This window comes from Nesoenas mayeri, assembly GCF_963082525.1.
Source record: "Nesoenas mayeri genome assembly, chromosome: 3".
Taxonomy (NCBI): Eukaryota; Metazoa; Chordata; class Aves; order Columbiformes; family Columbidae; genus Nesoenas; species Nesoenas mayeri.
The window spans coordinates 29,229,826-29,250,858 of NC_137544.1; positions in this window are offsets into that span (position 1 = coordinate 29,229,826).

Here is a 21,033-nt window from a genome sequence, read left to right on the forward strand (position 1 = left end):
TGCAACAGGAAGATCTTCATTTTGAATCAAATGACTGTTTTTTCTGAGACATTCTGAAATACAAAGGTCACGTATCTTGAGGTAGTATGTCCAACCTAGGTCTCCTCTTTAGATAAAGGCAGAACAAAATTACTAAAGGACTTAAAAGTATAATAGATTTCCTGCAGAAGGTGGTAGCCTAGCTCCAATTCACCATATATTCTTCTTCCCTGCTTGGCAACAATGGGATTAGGTTTGAGATTTATGGAGTAGAAGTTACATTTAGGGAATGAATCCAAGTTCTTTTATTATTGCTGTCTTATTTTACGATGTTACATGTAATGCTTGGAACAGAAACAAAAATTGAATGCCAGAGCCTGTTTTGATTTTGCTCTTCCTGGTTAATTATTGTTATTTTAACTATTTATTGCTGCAAAATAAGAAAATTGTGGATTCTGTCAAAAACAGTAGTATCTTGTATAGGACAACATGATATATTTTAATTAGAATATGCTGTAAAAATGTTCTTTGAAAGAAGGCAAATTATTTTTTGTTCATAATATTTCTTAATCTGAAAAGAAACCAAAAAGTATCAAATTGGTGATAACAGGCTACAACAACAACCAAATTAACAATTGAATCTTAAAGTCATTCTTAGCCACCCAAGCACATAAATGAACTTCAGAAGACTTCATACAGATTATAACATAAGCATTCTGTGATGAATCAACAAGAAGTTAGAAATAATTATTTATATTGCTGAAAATACATTAAAAATATAATATTTTACAGAATTTCTTATTTTATTTTTGTTCCTTTCATATAATTTCTCATAGTATAAAACTAATGACTTCAATGGCTCAGTCCATTGGAAGATACAGACTGTTGGGAGTACATAGCAGATGTTACCAACTAGTAATGATATCAGCAACAGAACACAGTTCTGAACATAAAAGGGGCCTGTACGTATTATTAAATTATTATTAATAATAATTATTAATAACATATAACATTTAATAAAGAGTAATCGATTTTAGTTTAAACATAGACTATTCAAATTTAAAAAAGAGAAATATTATTATGAAGACTGCCATATTTCAGTTTACAGACTGAAATCCTGAATACCTATTGTTGTCCTTTATTCTGTAAGTAAAACATCCTGTGTTTAAAGACAGAAAGCAATGAGACAAAAAGATACTTCTTCTCAGTGATTGTAACAGAACACTGGAACAGGCTGCCCAGGGGGGTTGTGGAGTCTCCTTCTCTGGAGACATTCAAAACCTGCCTGGACACCTTCCTGTGTAGCCTCATCTAGATGTTCCTGCTCCAACAAGGGGATTGGACTAGATGATCTTTTTAGGTCTCTTCCAATCCCTAACATTCTGTAATTCAACACTTGAACATCCTTTCCTTTTTACCCTCCCTACTTCTTTTATTCTTTTGAAGCCCAAATGGTTCTTTCACACATCAACAGATTTCCTCAGTCTCCAATTTCTGACAAAATATACTCTCCCACTGGATTAAAAAATTTAAAAAAAAAAAAAATCTTATGTGTATGACTATATATCTTCACAGTAGTAGCCTCTGAAGTATAATAATTCAAGAAAGTGTCACAGAGGCACTCCAAAGTCAGTTTTAGGCAGACAAAAAGTTCCAAAACAGACTTTATTCTAGCCAGAAAAGTGCAGCCAATAAACTGACTAGAAACAAGGTTTATACAATTAGCTAACACTCTGTAAGCATAAAATACAGATTCGGATATCAGTTGAGGAGATTATTGGGTTACAGCAAAATAACAATAATGAGAATCCACAGAGTGCATGCACACACTCACAGGAAACAAAACCAGAGCCCTCTGACACCAGGGTACCCACAAGAAATAACCACTTGCCTGGGTCATGCAAGGACTCATTCAAGGATATATCCATTAAATAACCACTCACCTAAATGAGGGGGTGAGGTACTCTCAATCCTGAGAATTCTCCTTAGATGGCATCCCAGTCTAAGGAGTGGGCTCCAGTTCACAGACCCACTGCTTCAAGAAGGCCACTCTAAAAGGGGCATTCAGTGGTAACCCCATTTTATAGTCTGGTCAGATCTGGCTGTGGGCATTACAACATGGTCCAGAAGCTTTGCAGCTACTCTGGGCACCTCCTCTGCTAACAGGCCTGTCAATTGACTCAGGGCCCTGTTAAGGACCTGGTCAATTGATTGAGGATCCCACCCCTCCTGCTCCACCAGCTGGGGGAGATGAAGTCATCCTGCCTCAGGTTAGGGAAGGATGCGACTATCAACACCTTGGTACCACTCTAGATGTGTACCTGGAAACAGGCACAGTGGGGCACAAAAGGTGTTAAAATAGCCCCATTGAAGGCTCCAGATCTCAGGGGGATGTACAACTGCCACAGAAAGAAACAGCTGAGCAATCAGAGACCTTACCTAAGGTTGAAAAACAGCTTTATAGCCTTTGTTCTTTCTGCTTTTGGTCACACATTTGAGAATCAGTTTTCCATGCTTCCAGACAGTAACCGGGCTTCCCAGTTGTAAATTGGCACCCTTACTTAGTGTGAGTTAATTATTTACATATCTGTGTCCTGAAACTAAGACTGGGCAGGTGGCTGCAGAAATATCAACACAGTATTTTATTTTATAAATGTTGTCTAAATCAGTATATTCTGAGAGTGGATACTATCATTACTGCAAGACAGTACTAAGACTAAAACACCTTGGCCCTTGAAGAAATCTGTGAAAAATCTAAAGAAATTGCAAACTTGATGAGCTGTAAAATATGGTGATAACTAAAGTAACAATAAAACTGACAGCTGCTACTACGTTGATGTTAATAACTGTCCCGTCCCAACAGAGGGGATGAGGGATGAGTTAACTCTAGATGCAACACACGCCCTGACTCAACAGATGAGGCCAAATGTGAGTTAACTCTGCGTTAATTCTGTGTGGTTATGTGAACTGAATGACAGACAATCACCCCCAGGATCCAATTCAATTGCGAGTTTTACTAAAAATGCATGTTGGAATATTGGTTACAGTGAATGGTGGCATAGCAAAAGTATAACAGAACTTATCAACACACTGACAGCAAAAAGTCCTACTATGAGCAATGTATTGGCAACTATCAGTAATTATAATATGAAATTTAACCAGAACCCAACAGCAGAGCTTAAAGTGATGTTACACTTAGGTTTAACATGAAAAGAGAGAAAGAGAGTGGTAGAGAGGGAAGGAAAACTAAGGTATAAGGGAGAAAGAGAGTAGTATATACACGGAAGGAGAGACAAAGAAATGGGGGTATAGGAAAAAGGAGAAAGAAAAGACCACAGAGAAAGGAAGAAATAAAAGAGTGAGGGATCTAGTCTCTTACGGCCCCACAGTGTGGATGGCAGGACTTGTACAATGATGTATGGCCTCAGTGTTCCATGGCGAGAATGCTGGGGTTTGCACTTGAGAAGCACAGGATCCTCCAATATCTGCTTCAGTCCTGAGAGTGGATTCCCTTCAGTGAGGCTGGTAAGCTGAGGGTTCTCAGGGTGCTGGATTCCCTTGGTGAGACTGAGCTGGTATTCCCTTGGTGCTGTTTTAGGTGAGCTTTTTTTATAGCTCTCAGAGTAGAGTAAAGTCTGAGAAAGAAAGTGGTGATTGCAAAAGATGGACAAGTCTCAACAAGTCCTGAGCCACATTGAGGGGTCTCAGCTTTTCCCCTTTATTTGCCGAGCTGTGCATATCAGAAGATGGGGCGGGTCCCGATCACCAAAGCCCCAGCAGCCATTGTGAGAGAGCAGCTGACGTGGCGGGGGGCATTCCCACGGTGACGGTGACCACACCCCCTCCCATTGCCTTGAAAAGTCCTTCCGGAGCAGCAACTTGCTGTCCACTAGGTGCAGGGAGAAGCAACCAGCTTGTGTGGGTGAGTCCCACCCACACTGTGCTGCAGCAGCAGGTGTGGCAGCTTGTGCAGCAGGGTGCAGAGAGCACTTGTTGCTTGTCAGCCCCTCTAACTTATTGCCAGCATCCCAGACTACTGACAACCATGGTCGCCTCCAGGAGGAGAGCTTGTCCCAAACAGACTGTGACTACGCAGACTGAGGCTCTATCCTGAACGGTGGCTGTTAAGGTGTCTGTCTGCAGGGAGTGCCAGAGCCTGCTGCTGCTGGGGGAGGGAGGCCAGCACTCTACCTGTGTGAGGTGTGAGCAGGTGCAAGATCTGCTCGACATGGTTGTGAAACTTAAGGAGGAGGTTGAGACGCTGAGGACCATCAGGGAGTGCGAAAAGGACATCAACGGGCAGAGTAACACCGTAATGTGCCAGTCGGAAAGGTCCCAGGGAGGTACCCCCCAAAAGGAGATGGACCTCCTGCCCTCTCGGACAGAGGCGGAAGTCCTGAGATGGCCCCACCCTTGTTGCTGTCGGGCAGAGGTAGGGGACCTAAAAGACGACGAGGGTTGGAAGCGTATTCCGGTTCGGCGTCACGGGCAGCCCCTCTCCCTGCCTGCCTTGTCTCCCCAGGTGCCCCTCCGTAATAGGTTTGAGGCCCTGGATCTTGAAGAAGAGGTAGGTGAGGAGGTGGTGCCAAGCCTGCCTACAAGATCACATAGGAAGAGGCGGTTGACTTCACAACTTAAGACTGCCTCTGATAAGAAAGAAAGAAGGGTGATTGTAATAGGAAATTCCCTTCTAAAAGGAACAGAGGGCCCAATATGCAGAGTTGACCCTCATTTTAGGGAAGTTTGTAGTCTACCTGGAGCCTGGATCAAGGATATCGCTAGAGAGCTCACCAAACTGGTGCACCCGACAGACTACTACCGGCTGCTGGTCCTCCAGACAGATGGGGAGGAAGCTGCTTCCCGTAGTCTGAGGGGAATGAAGAATGATTTCAAGGTCTTGGGAAGGATGGTGAAAGACTCAGAGGCTCAAGTGATCTTCTCTTCACTCCTCCCATCTTCAAGTGATGATGTGGGATGGAATAGGAAAATTCAGTCTCTAAATGGTTGGCTCCAAGACTGGTGCTACAGGCAGGGCTTTGGATTTTTTGATAATGGTTGGTTTTATAAGACACCAGTCCGGACAGTGTCACGCGGGAAAGGTTTATCCTGCAGGGGCTAAAGGATGTTGGGGCAGGAATTAGCTGGGCTCATTTTGAGAGCTTTAAACTAGGCTCGAAGGGGGATGGGGTTGTAGCTAGGCTTGTCCCAGTGGGGCAGCGTTCTAAAACCGATGAGGACCGGGTGGCCTCCTGTGCCCCTAGGGAGAAATTGATGTGCTCTCCTTGCTCCCTGAAATGCCTGTACACCAATGCGCGCAGCATGGGGAATAAGCAGGAGGAGTTAGAATCCTAGGTTCGGCCGGGAGATTATGATCTGGTGGCAATTACAGAAACACGGTGAGACAGCTCACATGACTGGAATGTGGTCATGCATGGCTATGCCCTTTTCAGGAAAGACAGGCCAGCCAGGCGTGGTGGTGGAGTTGCTCTCTATGTGAGAAAGCAACTACAATGTACTAAATTCTGCCCAGGAGTGGATAAGGAGCAAGTTGAGAGTGTATGGGTCAGGATCAAGGGGCAGGCTGACAGGGGTGACACTGCTGTGGGTGTCTGTTACAGGCCACCAGATCAGGCTGAGGAAGTTGATGAGGCCTTCTATGGGCAGCTGAGAGTGGCCTCACAGTCACAGGCCCTGGTTGTTGTGGAGGATTTTAACTTCCCTGATGTTTGCTGGAAGGACTATTCAGCCAGCCAGCCACAGTCCAGGAGGTTCCTCCAGTGCACTGATGATAACTTCCTCATGCAGATGGTGGAGGAGCCGACTAGGAGAGGTGCACTGCTGGATCTCATCCTCACTAACGAGGAGGGTCTGGTCGAAGCAGTAAAGGTTGAGGGCTGCCTGGGTTGCAGTGACCATGAGATGGTGGAGTTCAGCATCTTGTGTGGCAGGAACAGAATAGCAAGTAGAATTGCAACCCTGGACTTCAGCAGGGCAAACTTTGGCGTTTTCAAGCAATTGCTGGGGGAAGTCCTATGGGTAAGACTGCTTGAAGGTAAAGGGGCCCAAGATAGCTGGATTGCATTCAGAGATTGCTTCTTCCACGCTCAGGATCAGAGCATCCCCACACGTAGGAAGTCAAGTAAGGGAGCCAGGAGGCCTGCGTGGTTGAATAGGGATCTGTTGGGTATGCTCAAGCAGAAGAGGAGAGTTTACAGGTCATGGAAGCAGGGGCTGGCCACTTGGGAAGAATATAAGGCTGCTGTTAGAGGATGTAGGAAGGCAGCTAGGATAGCCAAGGCCTCCTTAGAATTACAGCTGGCGAGAGGGCTCAAGGACAGCAAAAAGAACTTTTTCAAATACATAGCAGATAAAACTAATACCAGAGGCAATGTAGGCCCACTGATGAATGGGGTGGGTGCCCTGGTGGCAGAAGATACAGAGAAGGCAGAATTACTGAATGCCTTCTTTGTCTCTGTCTACTCTGCTGGAGGCTGTCCTGGGGAGCCCTGTACCCCTGAGACCCCGGATGAAGCCAATGGAGGAGTTTGCTTTAGTCGATGAGGACTGGGTTAGGGAGCAATTAAATAGTCTGGACATCCATAAATCCATGGGTCCAGATGGGATGCATACGTGGGTGCTGAGGGAGCTGGCTGAAGTCATTGCTGGACTGCTCTCCATCATCTTTGCCAAGTCTTGGGAAACGGGAGAGGTGCCCGAGGACTGGAGGAAAGCAAATGTCACTCCAGTCTTCAAAAAGGGCAAGAAGGAGGACCCGGGTAATTATAGACCGGTCAGCCTCACCTCTGTCCCTGGGAAAGTAATGGAACAGCTTATCCTTGGTGCCATCTCAAGGCATATCAGGGATAAGAGGATTATTAGGGGCAGTCAGCATGGCTTTATCAAGGGGAAGTCATGCTTGACCAACCTCATAGCCTTTTATGAGAATGTAACAAGGTGGATGGATGATGGCAGAGTGGTGGATGTGGTCTACCTTGACTTCAGTAAAGCCTTTGACACAGTCTCCCATAGCATCCTCACAGCTAAGTTGAAGAGATGTGGTCTAGACAATAGAGTAGTGAGGTGGGTTGCAAACTGGCTTAAGGAGAGAAGCCAGAGAGTGGTAGTCAATGGTGCGGAGTCTAGTTGGAGGCCAGTATCTAGTGGAGTGCCTCAGGGGTCAGTACTGGGGCCAGTATTATTCGATATATTCATTAAAGATTTGGATGAGGGAATTGAGTGTATTATCAGCAAGTTTGGTGATGACACTAAGCTGGGAGGAGTAGCTGACATGCCAGAAGGCTGTGCTGCCATCCAGTGAGACCTGGACAGGCTGGGGAGTTAGGCGGGGAATAACCTAATGAAATTTAACAAGGGAAAGTGTAGAGTCCTGCATCTGGGCAGGAACTACCCCAGGTTCCAGTATAGGTTGGGAAATTACATATTAGAGAGCAGTATAGGGGAAAGGGACCTGGGGGTCCTGGTGGACAACAGGATGACCATGAGCCAGCACTGTGCTCTTGTGGCCAGAAAGGCCAATGGCATCCTGAGGTGTATTACAAGGTGGGTGGTTAGTAGATTGAGAAAGGTCCTCCTTCCCCTCTACTCCGCTCTGGTGAGACCACATCTGGAATATTGTGTCCAGTTCTGGGCCCCTCAGTTCAAGAAGGACAGGGAACTGCTGGAGAGGGTCCAGCATAGGGCAACAAAGATGATTAAGGGAGTGGAGCACATCCCTTATGAAGAAAGGCTGAGGGAGCTGGGTCTTTTTAGTTTGGAGAAGGGGAGACTGAGGGATGACCTTATTAATGCTTATAAATATATAAAGGAAGAGTGCCACGAGGACAGAGCCAGGCTCTTCTTGGTGGCAAACTATGATAGGACAAGGGGTAATGGGATCAAGCTGAAACACAAGAGGTTCCACTTAAATTTGAGAAAAAACTTCTTCTCAGTAAGGGTGACAGAGCACTGGAATAGGCTGCCCAGGGAGGTTGTGGAGTCTCCTTCCTTGGAGACATTCAAAACCCGCCTGGACATGTTCCTGTGCGACCTCACCTAGGCATTCCTGCTCCAGCAGGGGGATTGGACTAGATGATCTTTTGAGGTCCCTTCCAATCCCAAACATACTGTGATACTGTAATACTGTGATATGCCCTTCAGCACATCCTCCACCTCAAGTATCAGCTGGCTTGATCTGTGGCTTGTTAGCTTGTTGTTGATATGTAAATCGCAGTTCCACCTGTGCTGAATGCATCTTCTCCTGGCTGAACTAGTGTCCCACAATGTTTTCAGCCATGATCCTTATCAATACACAACAGTACCATACAGTTTCTCTGCCAGCTACCAAAACTATGGGGAGTGCTGAAGAGTTTTGAGAATTTGAGTCTGCATTCTGAAGTGTAAAGAAAACTAAAAAGTACTTACTTATTTAGAGACTACATGCTGTCTGAAAAGAACCGGAATCTCTGAGTTGTTTTTGAACTAAAAGAACACATGTGGTTACAGATATTGCTATAATCTAGATCAGGCTGATTTTCAGAGACATGGGGCAGCAAGGCAGCACTCTTGCAATGAACTCAGGAATATATAATGAGCTTTTGAATTTACCTCAGAACATGATGATAGTTACTGTCACCTTAACACCTTCCAAAAGCTTTGCTTCTATGGAGACTGTCTTTGGAATCCCGTCATATCTCCAGGGTAACAATAAAAACAAGTTGGGCTTATCTCACTCAGTTTTATGCATTTTTTAGGTAGATTTCTGCTTCTTCATGAAATCAACCTGATTATTTTGGGATGTAATCCTGCAATAAGAGCAATCATGTTATGGGGTTACATATCTGAGCTGATGGGCACTGGTATTCATGACAGGTAAGGAAATTCAGCATTGAAAGCATACTAATTATCTCCCTTTTTAAAATATAGAAAAGACAGAGGGCTAGGTATGTGGTAAAGTCGTACACTTTTTATTTATTTATTTTAAGACTAGAAACAGTACTATTATAAAAACTAAAGGCAATTTCCCATCAAATTTTCTTGGTCTTCTGATCTGATGAATGGCAGTTCTGCTATATACTGTCAAGGATTATTCATCACAAAACAAATTTTCAAGTTACACTTGGGATGGAATGTTCACGTTTGATACTAGAAACAGGATTCCACATAGATTTAAGAGAAAAATTAGTGAAATCCTGACTTACCCATACAACAGCAAATACAATATAAAACTAGTAAAAACAGGTCTGTACCCACTTACCAGAATTTTATACGTGCCCTACAAATTTACTTCAGATATATTCCAGCATAGAACTTGAAAACATTTGAGCTAAAGGAAAATGAAAAAATCTTGAAGAAAAAAGTGCAAATTTAAAAAAAAATGTGAAACTTTTAAAATATTTTCTTTAGAGATGAAAAAAAAAAATTAGAATGGGACTCTCTGAGGAAAGTTCAGGGTGCTGATATTTACAAAGTATGTAGAGAAATATTGCTGTGATCCATAATACTCAACAGAGTTCCAGAAATGAAGATAGATAGATAAATAGATAGATAGATAGATAGATAGATAGATAGACAGATGATAGATGAAAATTGGCAAGGTAAAGAAATAGGTATCCAGAAAGGATGTTGAAGTAACCAAAAGGAGATAACAGCTTTGGGATAAAGGCTTTGGTGCCTCTCCTCATAGTTGAACACTTTTCTCCTGCAACCCAAACTTTCTACTCAAGCTAACCTGAATCTTTTGTGCAAATTTCAAGTCTGAAAATAAGGAAAAATATAAATTGTCTTCTGCACTGATTGAGGGAAATTCAAGCTTACTTATGTTCTGAGGTGCACTGAGTTGATCTTATGTCTTCATTTGCATGGTTAAAATAACTTGTAAATTAAGTGGCATAACTACAGTCTTCATCATGAGTTCAGAGTCCTCACTTCTTTAAAACTGTAGGTACCGTGTTTCCACGGTTCTAATATAATGTTACCTCATAATCTATATACTGACATTAATCCTATTGAAGAAGTCAGGAGACCACAATGCTCTTTTCAGTGTTAATATAATGTTAAACAAAGTCCTTATTAACTATTTAGTAACTAGTAATTTTTTTTGGTCACAAATTATAAATGTATGTCTCAGCTTTCAAATAGTTGCCAAATAATAGTACAAGAGGCAAGATGGAAGAAGGATTAAATTTATATTACTTTGATTTTATTGTTTTTAAGTAACTAGGCTACAACCAGTTGTTAAACGAGGAATGTTTGCAATTTTGTGACATCCAGGGGACTGGGAAATCATTTATAAAATGTTTTCTTCTTTTGTTGATGGAAAAAAAAAGTTGTTGACAATGTTCATTACACATAATTTAAACAGTAATGACAAAATTAGACTTTACAAGAGGAATACAAATGCCATTCCAAAAGACATCTCAATTATCACTATTGAAGTGATTATAGTTTTTGTTCTCTGATTGTGCATTTCCATTGTTTGTCTTTGTCAAAACTATAAATTTTCTAATTAGTGCATTATCAGTATTCTATTAAATAGATTTTTAATTGCTTTACAAAAGTAGGCATTATTTTACAGAGTCTTAAAACTTTGTATCTGATACTAATGGGGAAAATCTTTAGAATTCTAGAATGTTGATATTAAAAAGCAGGGAATAATAATAATAATAATAATAATAATAATAATAATACCAAAAATCCAAACAAAAACCAACCAACCAAACAAACAAAAACCAGTATGAGAGGAAATGAGGATTAAGAAGGAATACATTCTCATGTTACTGCCAGATCAGGAAAACATATCTGGCTGTGATAGTTTTCCTCAATTACTCTTTATATGATGTGTCTATTGTGCAAGAACTCTGCCTGCTCTTCTGCAGAAGAGCAGCAGAGCTAGGTAAGCAGATAAGATATGAGTAAATGGGCTCCACTAGTTTTAGGGATCATTACCTTACTGGAAGTCTGAAACATTAGATGAAGTTGTTACTTAGTAGAAAACCATTACACCAACTGATTTAATACAGGAACATTAAAATGTATCATGCTAATAAGATGAAACTTATGCAGTATTGCATTTGTTCTCTAGGTCTCTCTCAGCAGTAAAGAAAGAAAAAAGAAAACAAACCAAAAAAACTAAAGCAAAAACACTCCCCCCCACACACACCCCAGGAAGGTTTGGATTGTACTTGCATCCTGCAGTGCAAAACTGCTTTTCTTTTTAATATTTTACATATTTCCATTTTAAAGAATCAGTTTGAAGTAGTTTGAAGAAGTACTGCCTCATAGTTATGTTGTGGGTTATTCTCTTCTCTTTAAAACTCTAACAAAAGAGTATTTATGATTTAAGATTTGTTAAATAGTTGTTTGTGTAAAACTGATATTTCCAGGACAAGTGAACTTGTACTGTTTCCAGGAGAGCTGAGCTGCACCTCTCACACAGTTCTCTGAAATGTACTGTATTATTAGCTTTCAACTCATTGGATTGTATTTTAAATGCCTTATAAAGTTTTCCACTAAGTACACAAGCAATTCCAGAAGTAATCTTTCAAAATCAACTGTTATGCAAGATTTTCTGTATTATCTATGTGGATGAAGATTAACTTATCAATATCCAAGCCTTTTATCTACCCCCACAAAGTAAGTGTTGTCAAGGGAAATAGAGAGTGATATGCCACTCATACTTAATTGAATAGCTGACAGGCACCATTAAACTAACCCAGATAAGATCAGGCTTGCCATTCGGTATAAACAGTTGAGGTATGCTCAAACAGCAACAGGCATCCAGCTGATACAACGTTCTTTGTTGCAGGAGGATTTTTCCCAAAAGTAAAACAAACAAACAAAAAACACAGTGGGTATTGATTTAGTTTAGGAGCTCTCTTCCAGTCTTATTTTACAATATACTGACAGACAAAGAACAAATACCTTTGTTCCAGTGCTGGGTTTCAAGGTATATAATTGTAGCCAGAATATTTTGTTGGAATATAATAAGAAGGGTGAAAGTATAGCCTATCCATACTTCAGATTTATTTTAGAATATATTAAAAGTGTAGTATTTGAAACAGTCCTGGTAAACAACATAATGCTCAAAGATGTATAAACAATGAAGACAAACCATCACCAAAAGTTTATGTAGAGCTGCTTTGATGTTGCTCCACTAAGCTTAGTATCAGATTTCACTGTGGAATGTGGAATTAATGACACCTGATTCCACACGGATTTATGTCTTCTGTTTTGATTTCACTCCAGGAAGATTTAGTCCACACAGAAGTTTTCCATACACTGAGTGTTCTTATCTATTTATATGTATTATAAATGCTTATTACATGATACATAGATTTATACATTATACATATTTATCTTCACTTATATGGATTCTCTGAGATATAGGAAGACATTTAATTGCATTCCCTCGAGGTGCCATTAATGAGATGTCTTTCCTCTAGCTGGGTCCTGGAAGTTTTTGGTAGGATTCATCACATCAGATGTGGACATCTGCACCTTAAACATATAAATTCCATTTACAATAAGATGACACTTCTAGCGTTTAATTCAACATAAAGATGTCTAAAAGATGTTTAAGAAATTTTTGATCATCACTTTAACTGTCATATTTGATGGAAATTGGACAAGATGTTCAACAATTATATGGTCCTGCCATTAAAAGAAATAAAAACACACATAAGGTCACAGAGGACTGTAGTTTCATCTGATTAGGAACCAGGATAAAAATGACTTTAAAATCCTACTCAGTGAACATTAGCTTACATATTCATGATATTCTGAAATTATTCTTTATATATAGTCTTTGAATATCTGTGAATTCCTTTGTGACATTCAAAAATCTCTGGATTTTGGTTAGATTAGAGCTGTATCTTACAAAATAATCAGTTCTGCACACAAAACACTGTAGCTCACAGGATGGAAATTAAGTATTTGGTCTAATACTAACTATGCTGAGAGAGAGTTTATTGTCTTTATTTTTCTCATATCTTTTTATGCAACCTGCAAAACTTTATATTAGAGTAATTTCAATGCAAATTCCTCCATTTATTTGGAGGTTCCCTAAGTGAACTCTCAAGGATTCATTGCACTGCCCTTGAATATCAGTTAACTAGGAAGAGATAAAGTGTATCTATTATTTGTGTTAATGTGTTACCAGTTCTGTGGTATTTTGTTCTGTTGCATCAGAGTAGGTTTGTCAGTAACCTCACAAAAATATAAACACTGTATCTTAAGTGCCTTGCTTAGTGCCTTAAGCCCCTTGGTTAGTGTCTCAACTTATCATTTGCCTCTCCTACGTGTTTTCTTATTGTTTAAAAATCCATTAAATTTTAATGCTAATTGCAGAGCTCTATTTCCCTCTTGTGTTAGAACCCCTTTACAGGTGTACAGCTTCCCATGAGACTGACCTGGTAGAAATTAAGGATTCATTTACAGTAATACACCATGTTACTGAATTTCTCAATGCCATGTAGTCCTAGTGAAGAAAACCTAAGTAGTAACAGAGAACAATCCTGGGCAGCTGAGCTATGTCAGCTTTGTCGATAAATTAGTAGTGTCTGGAATGCTTTTGTCTAGTACTGGTCACTAATCCACCAATTCGTTAGTTTAGCTTGGCTGTTAGCATGGTGCTATTCTGAATAAGTGGTTTAGCTGCATCTGTTTTGTTTTGGATGAGAACAGAGTTTAAAAGCACTCTTTTTTTTGCTGTGCTGGTTGGCTTTGGTGATAGTTACCTTCAGTACTAGTTATCTTCGGTGTAAGGGAACATGGCTGAGCACATTTAATTTAGTAGTATAGACATATGCTGTGCATCTACACGAGGAGTGAATTAAGCCATCTGTTCTCCTTGACCTTTCTTCCTGAGTCCATACTACTTGATGTATATTTTTCATTAACTATTTTAGAAGCAGCCTTAGCTCAGACTGCTTATAAATTATGGAAAGATATCTTGTCATATCTGGAAAAGACTTTTTAGAACAGTCTTCATTGCTTCACAATGTCTAGGAAACTGGTTTTGAACCAATATATTGCTGAAGTAAGTATTATAAGTATTATTGCATTTAATTTCCATTGATGGCTAGGTAACTCAAAATTTACAGTACTAAGATAGTAATCTAAGTCATTCATCCAATAATGGAATTCAAAATACATTGAGATGTCTGTAGGCTCCCCACAAAATGCTTGAAGAATGTAATCCTTTAGCTTTGGCTAACCAAATAACATATAACAAAATTAAATGTAGGTAGATTTAAAATACCATCTCTCTGCAGGATCAACCTGCCTACCTTGACTCAGATTTCAGTCCTGATCTTCTGATCTTGAGTTCTCTGGTAGCTCTTCCATCACAATACATAGCTGCTGAAATGTAGGAGGAGCTGGTCCTCATTTTTTCTACATGTATTTTTGTCCAATAGATCAGTCATTTTCATAGTTTCCCTGGATATGGATATACTGATATTATTTGTTTGTTATACTACATAGTGTGTTTGAAGCAAGAGTGAACCTCCTTTTGTATGAAACTCAACTGTGCTGGTATGTGCTCTTCATATGATTTATTTTTCTCATGCAGAAATACATTTCTGTTGAATCAAAAAGTTTGCTAAAGGCCATTTATTATCTTTCCTTCAGCTCTTAACTGTGTTTTTGAATTTCTACCAAATAATCTCCTGACAAACCTTCCTACCATACCGTGTTTTCAGTGCTTAGAGATTACTATCTATATGCATGTGTTGTTTTTTTTTTTACTCAAAGTGTAGTCTCACCTAGAAAGACATAATTTCTTGTCATCCCAGCCAAAGGTATGAGAACAAAACATAATGAGATCAAAACATAATGAGATGTCTCCTCACTTTTAATGGAAAAATTATATTTTTCCTACTAGAAATCCCTTGTTTTTGCAACATCCAAAGCTTTAATCTTCATAACAAAACTGGCGGATATTTTTTAATACATATATTTTCTGAGAGTTGTTTGTCTGAAGCCATGTTTAACTACTTTTTTCTTCCTTGTAGTTTCTCATTGAAGTAAATATACATAATAACAGCAAAAATGAAGCTTTCACATAAGAATGGAGCAGTAAATACCCATTTAAGTCAAACATGGAATTAAGGAAAATGAAGTGTAATATATATAACCCCCTATGGAAATAACTTTATAGGATGTAAAGGAGAGGCATATGAATGTTGTTAATACTGAGCTATTTCTTTTCAAGTAGTTTGCTAATAAAATATGCCCATTTCCATACAGAGCAACTCTTTTTTAGTATTGACAAAGCAGCTGAATTCATAGGCAGGCTTGAAAAGGACAAAATGTTACCATGAATTTGTGGCCAGCAAAGGGTGATTGCAGATAGCAGCTACTCATGTCCTGAAGGTGAGATAATTGGCCTTAACTGTGTTGAATTACTGTGAATAAGCAGCCGAGCAAAGCTGCTAGCTGGTTATAAAAAGCAACCCTGTGCAAACACTTGTGTGGAAGTGAAACTTGTATAAAGTATGTCAGGTTGTTTTTATCTTTAGAGTGGATTGTTCAACAGAGATCAGGCCATTGGAATAAATACTAAGAATGTGTATTGATTTTTAGTTGTAACTTTTCATGTGGTTTTGCCACAGTGAATATTCTTTATGTCCTTCCCTGGTGGTACGAAAGAATAGTCTTTTTCTTTTCACAATGGTACAAAATTGCTTTGATGTTCATCTTCATACTGTTAACTTAAAAGACCTTGTATTTCTTAACAGATCTTTGTTACTTGAATTTTGCCATCTGATGCTGAAATCCACAAGCATAGCTGGAAAAAAATGAAACACAGTTTTTGATTACTGTGGATTTTGTAGTGGTGCCTGTTACCAAAGGAAGTTTATATATTTTATGCATTAAAATGTTGAGAATATTAACCCATACAATGCGTAACAGTGATATAACTTATACATTGAGATTTATTGGAACAATTTGTTAGTTATATTCCAGCAGAAGAATCACTGAGGTTGTTCTGATATTCTGACTGAGGAAAGTCAGTCACTGTCATATATATCTGAAGTACTGCATATTACAAAGTAATCATATTATGTTTTATCAGAATGTTATGTAATTTAATATCTATTTTCAAATAATTTGACGTTGACTGTCATGAATTTTAGTAAGAATATAATCAGTAGCCAGTGATCATATCTTAATGAGTTTGCAGTTTTGTAATTTTGATTCAGTCATCCAGATTTATTTTTATATGAGCTGAATCAAAAGTTTCTTTTTTATGTCACTCATTTTCCTTTCCATTCTGGACACTGGGGAAAAAAAAAAAAAAAAAAAGGCAAAAAAAAGAGCATCATGCTGAGTACATGTACGACTAAAACACAGGTCAATCCGCATTTATGTAGAGATAACACTTTAAACATTTCACAATCTGAGCAGTAATAACATGATAATCCATCAGTAGCATAGAATGACAAAATTACTTGGTATGTTTTGTGAGACAGTGCATATGGTTAAAGTTAAAGCACAGTTTTTTAGTGATCCACACTTTCAGATAAGCTGCTATGAATTAAATTGTGAATATGTAGATACCCTTGGAGATAAAGGAAAAACTCATTTTTCTGCCTCAGAAAATTAAACGTCATATTTCCCATAAGAATGGTCTAGCCCGCAAATGATAGACTTGCTGCTTCTTCATTTGAACTATAGAAATTTAATTTGAGATTTACTGTGAAAAATGCTTTGTCAGCTTCTGGTTAAATGAGGTACTGTAGTTTAAGCTCTTCACTTCAGGTCACTGTTCCCAAGGTTATTTTGAATTAAGAACAAACATATATTGAATTAAATTTATTTCTGTTATTATGTTATTGATTGATGTAGGTGACTTTTACTTCCACCTCACTAAACCTTTAACTTGAGAACAGTATAAAGTTAAGTTTCTCTCCCTTCTATTGCACCCTAAAGAACATATAAAGATTTGTTTTGCTTACGTTTTTCTAAACTTTAATTTTTTATGTATACTTTAACTAATATGAAATGTAGCCTGTGCCCTTCTTCCTCTGTCATTCTCATCAAATAATCACCATGTATTATGATAATTCTATAATGATATAGATAGGGTGATTTTCAGAATATCTTGCCATTCTCAAGTTTCGCTTCAGTCCTCATATTTGAGTGATGATAGATAATGTTTTGGTTTTTTTTTTTACTGGAAAACCAGTGACTAGCAACAAACTTATGTTATGTTTGTACCCATATTAGTCTTTGTTTTATTTACCTCTACTTGCAATAATACCTCATTTCCAGTTGTCTGTGTCACCTCCCAATACACTCACTAATCAGAATGCAAAATATTTTTCCCAGATAAATAACTGATCTTATGCATAACAAATAATTACAATTAAGATCCTAGTTTTCTCTCTTTTTACTGTGGATTGTTTCAAAATACCTATGGAACACATTAATTTTGTATTTTTCCTTCAATATTAATAATGTAGGAGTGATTGTATTAGGTATCCTGCCTGATCATCAAGGACGATCTTAAAGATTGTATAGAGGCTGTAACAAGGTAAGTCTATATGTATCATGCTTTCAATCTTCAGATTATTACACAGTACTTTTCTGAGCAATTTAATAACAGAAATATATTTCTTTACTCTTTTTTTTTTTCATTCTCCTATATAATGCTTATAAATATTGCACATCCGCTATGATCTTCAGCAGTAAATTTCACAGTTCTATTACTTGTTGCATGAAGATTTTTTTCCTTTTTTTTTTTTTTTTCCCTTTTTTTTGGTTTATTTTCTTAGCAAGAAAACTGTGTGGTTTTTGGAACCTGACTTTAGCTATTTCCATTTAACATGTCCTATATTTTATTCTAGAAAAAAATTAAGGAACAGTGATCCCTATTGAGTTTCTACATGCTACTTTTAATTTTGTATATCTCTGTCCTATTTCTCTCTCAATAGCAATGCAGAGACTTAGACTATTCATCAGTTTACTGTATAAAAAACTACTCTGTACTGTTGAACATTGTTGTTGTTTTTCTCTGAGACTCTACCTTTTCCACTCTATCTTTTCTTTTTTGAGATGGGTAAAAGGATTTTTAACTGTTTTCAAGGAAAATTAAGAATTTCTACACTGAATTAATTATTATTTCTGGTTTGTTCTCTGTTTCTTTCCTGATAATTCAAAATATTTGATTGGATTTTTAATTCTTCTTTGTGAGCAGTATTTTATTTATCTTTATTGAGTGTCACCCACACTTTTATTCCTCAGTCCCTCAAACTTGTGTAGTATTTTTGCATTTCTTCACAATTTGTCTTTATTCTTAACATTATTAATAATTTTAGATCATCAGTCCATTTTCTACTCACTTCAGTTTCCACGTCATCTGTGGATATATTATGTAGTACAGGTCCTTTAATACATGTCTCCAATGTATTGCACTGATGATCTTCCTTTAGTAAAAGACATGATCACTTACTCCTGCTTTTAATATCCCAAGTTTTCATTGACCTGTTATGCCTCCATATGTTATTTTGTCTATGATATGTTTAGGTTGAACTGAGAAAAAACAGGAAAAAAGTATAGCCATATGGTATATATCTATGAAAAAATCCCTCTTCTTTTTTTTTTTTTTTTTTTTTTTTGGAAAAAGGAAACTCTTCCTTGGTGATTAAAAGTAACTTGTGACAAGGCATTAACTTACAAGGCCAAGAATGCAGAAGCCAAAGATGAAACCTTACAATTGTCCCTCTAGTTGAAATCACACAGATGTTCCTAATAAATAATTAAGACTTTTCCTACTTTTTAATTCACAGCAGCTATGTTTACAAGACCATTTTACTGTAATTTTTAGGAAAAAAATGTTTAGAACCCTCCTAAATTCCAGGACATTTTAACTTGCTTGGATCTTCAAAGACACCTAATCAAACTGGCTGTAATTAGAATTTTTCTAACTGATTAGTTTTTACAGTAATTTTGTCACTTATATATTTAGCTGATAAGACATTTGTATTCAAGCTTATTCTGGTAACTAGTGCATACATGGTACATCTAAACACATTATATTGATGATAAGGTTAGATCCTAAGTGCTATAAGTGGTTTTAGCAGCTGTCAGTGATATACAAAATATCAAAGACTTGGAGGACAACAGACATTAAGTTCTTCATAAAATCATCCCCAGATGAATATCTAAATTCTTATATTTCTCTGCCTTACCAAGGCACATATAGCTTTCTGATGCTGGCAAGATCATATGTATGGTCTGTGCATTTTTTCTTTGTCCACAAACAGGTTAAGTTGGAGATTGGTAAGTTAACATGAAGGGAATTTGTGTTGTTCTGCATAAGTGTTTTAAATGCTTTTCTTTTATATGGATTCCAGAAGAGTTGGGTAGGGATGTCGAACAGAGATTTTATGTCTTGTAGCCTGCTTAATAACTGGAGAAAAAAAAAAAAAAAAAAAAAGAACCTTGTTTCCAAAGCTGATGTTCCACATGTTTCCATAGTAACTAGAGCATTCACTTACACTGAGCTTTCTATTTTGTTCTCTTTTAAAACTCATTTTATCATTAGTTTTATTTTTTCCATGTTTTGACTTTAAAGAGATAAGTAATAATATTTACTAAATTATATTTTGAATGTCTCAAGGGACAACCTTGAAAAGAACATTTATTTAATTACATGGGAGTTGTTAGCCACATAACAAGGGAGAGGGGTGGGTGAGACAAAGAATAAAAGGTTTGTTTTCCTGAAAAAAAAATGACTCTGCAATGACTGCAATGTAGGTGAACCATTTGTACTGGTCGTCTTACGTGTCTCAGGGTTAAAGCCTTTGACCAAAAGGCCAAGCACATCATCATGCTATTACTGGCAACTGGATCATGGGGAAAAATATGGATCCCAATCTTCATGTGTGCAAAGGATCCATGATTGTTAGCTTCTGTTGTTAGCAGGAACACAAAACTGTCACCACTTTTGAATGCAGGACAAATATTCTTTTATTTTTTGTTTCTTAGTATGTTTAGACATGTCTAATATCTAAATTTCAAAGCTTGTGTTACTAGAGAAATACCTTTTTTATCATCATCTTTATCAACTGCTGGAGTTTGAATATGATGTTGATGACATTTTTCTTTAATATCATCCCAGGTTTTTTAGAAGATACATTGACATCAATCATATAAGGGGGAATAGGAGAACTGCAAAGGATGCGATCTTCTTTGTGTGAGATAAAGCTGATGAGACTTTCAGGACTAATTCAGTGACAATGGCAGTAAATCCCAGCAGAGACAGAAGCTTTTTTTCTTCCAGATTTACTTCACCAGTTCCCATAAAGCATAACTCCCGTCTTTGACATTTCCTGGCTGTACTAGGTCTTCCTTTCTCTAAACAGGTGCTTTACTCAGGTGTATTTCCTCTCATTTTGCACAGAGCCAGATGTTAAAAGGCAATTTGTTATCCTATGATTTACCAGTACATTGGGCATTTGAGTTAGATATTGCAATGCTAAATTTTAATTAATTTCTGAGTCTGAAGTTACAGTTTCTTCATATAATCACTTATATAATTCATATAATCAGTGATAAACACCAGGAAAATGTGGAAAGTATTTAATAAAAGAGTATAAATCCCCTGGATCCAGTAATATGCAAAACCCAGCATCCCTTGTATTTTTTTTTTTGGTGTTAGGTTGTTCCTACATCACTCAAAAACCACTTTATTTGTCTCCCATGATGTCTTCAAATATAACTGAAAATAGGTTTCATATCTCCTTTCCAAAGAGGCCAGATATGGGTGGCCTCTACATGCAAGCTGTGAAGCCAATTAATCCACTTTTATACAGAATATATATTACAATAGCTGCTTTTCTTACTTACACATTACAATCCAGTATTCAGCTGTTTTCACTTATTCTTTCTATTTAAGAAACAGTATTTTTAAATGTCTGTGTCACTGTTTTCACTAAAAACTGAAATTAATATGAAGTCACAATCACCATGTCGGAGTACAAAGCTTTCTTATTATTATAATTTTTAATTCAGGCCAGACATTACTATCAGATCATGTCTGTGATAACA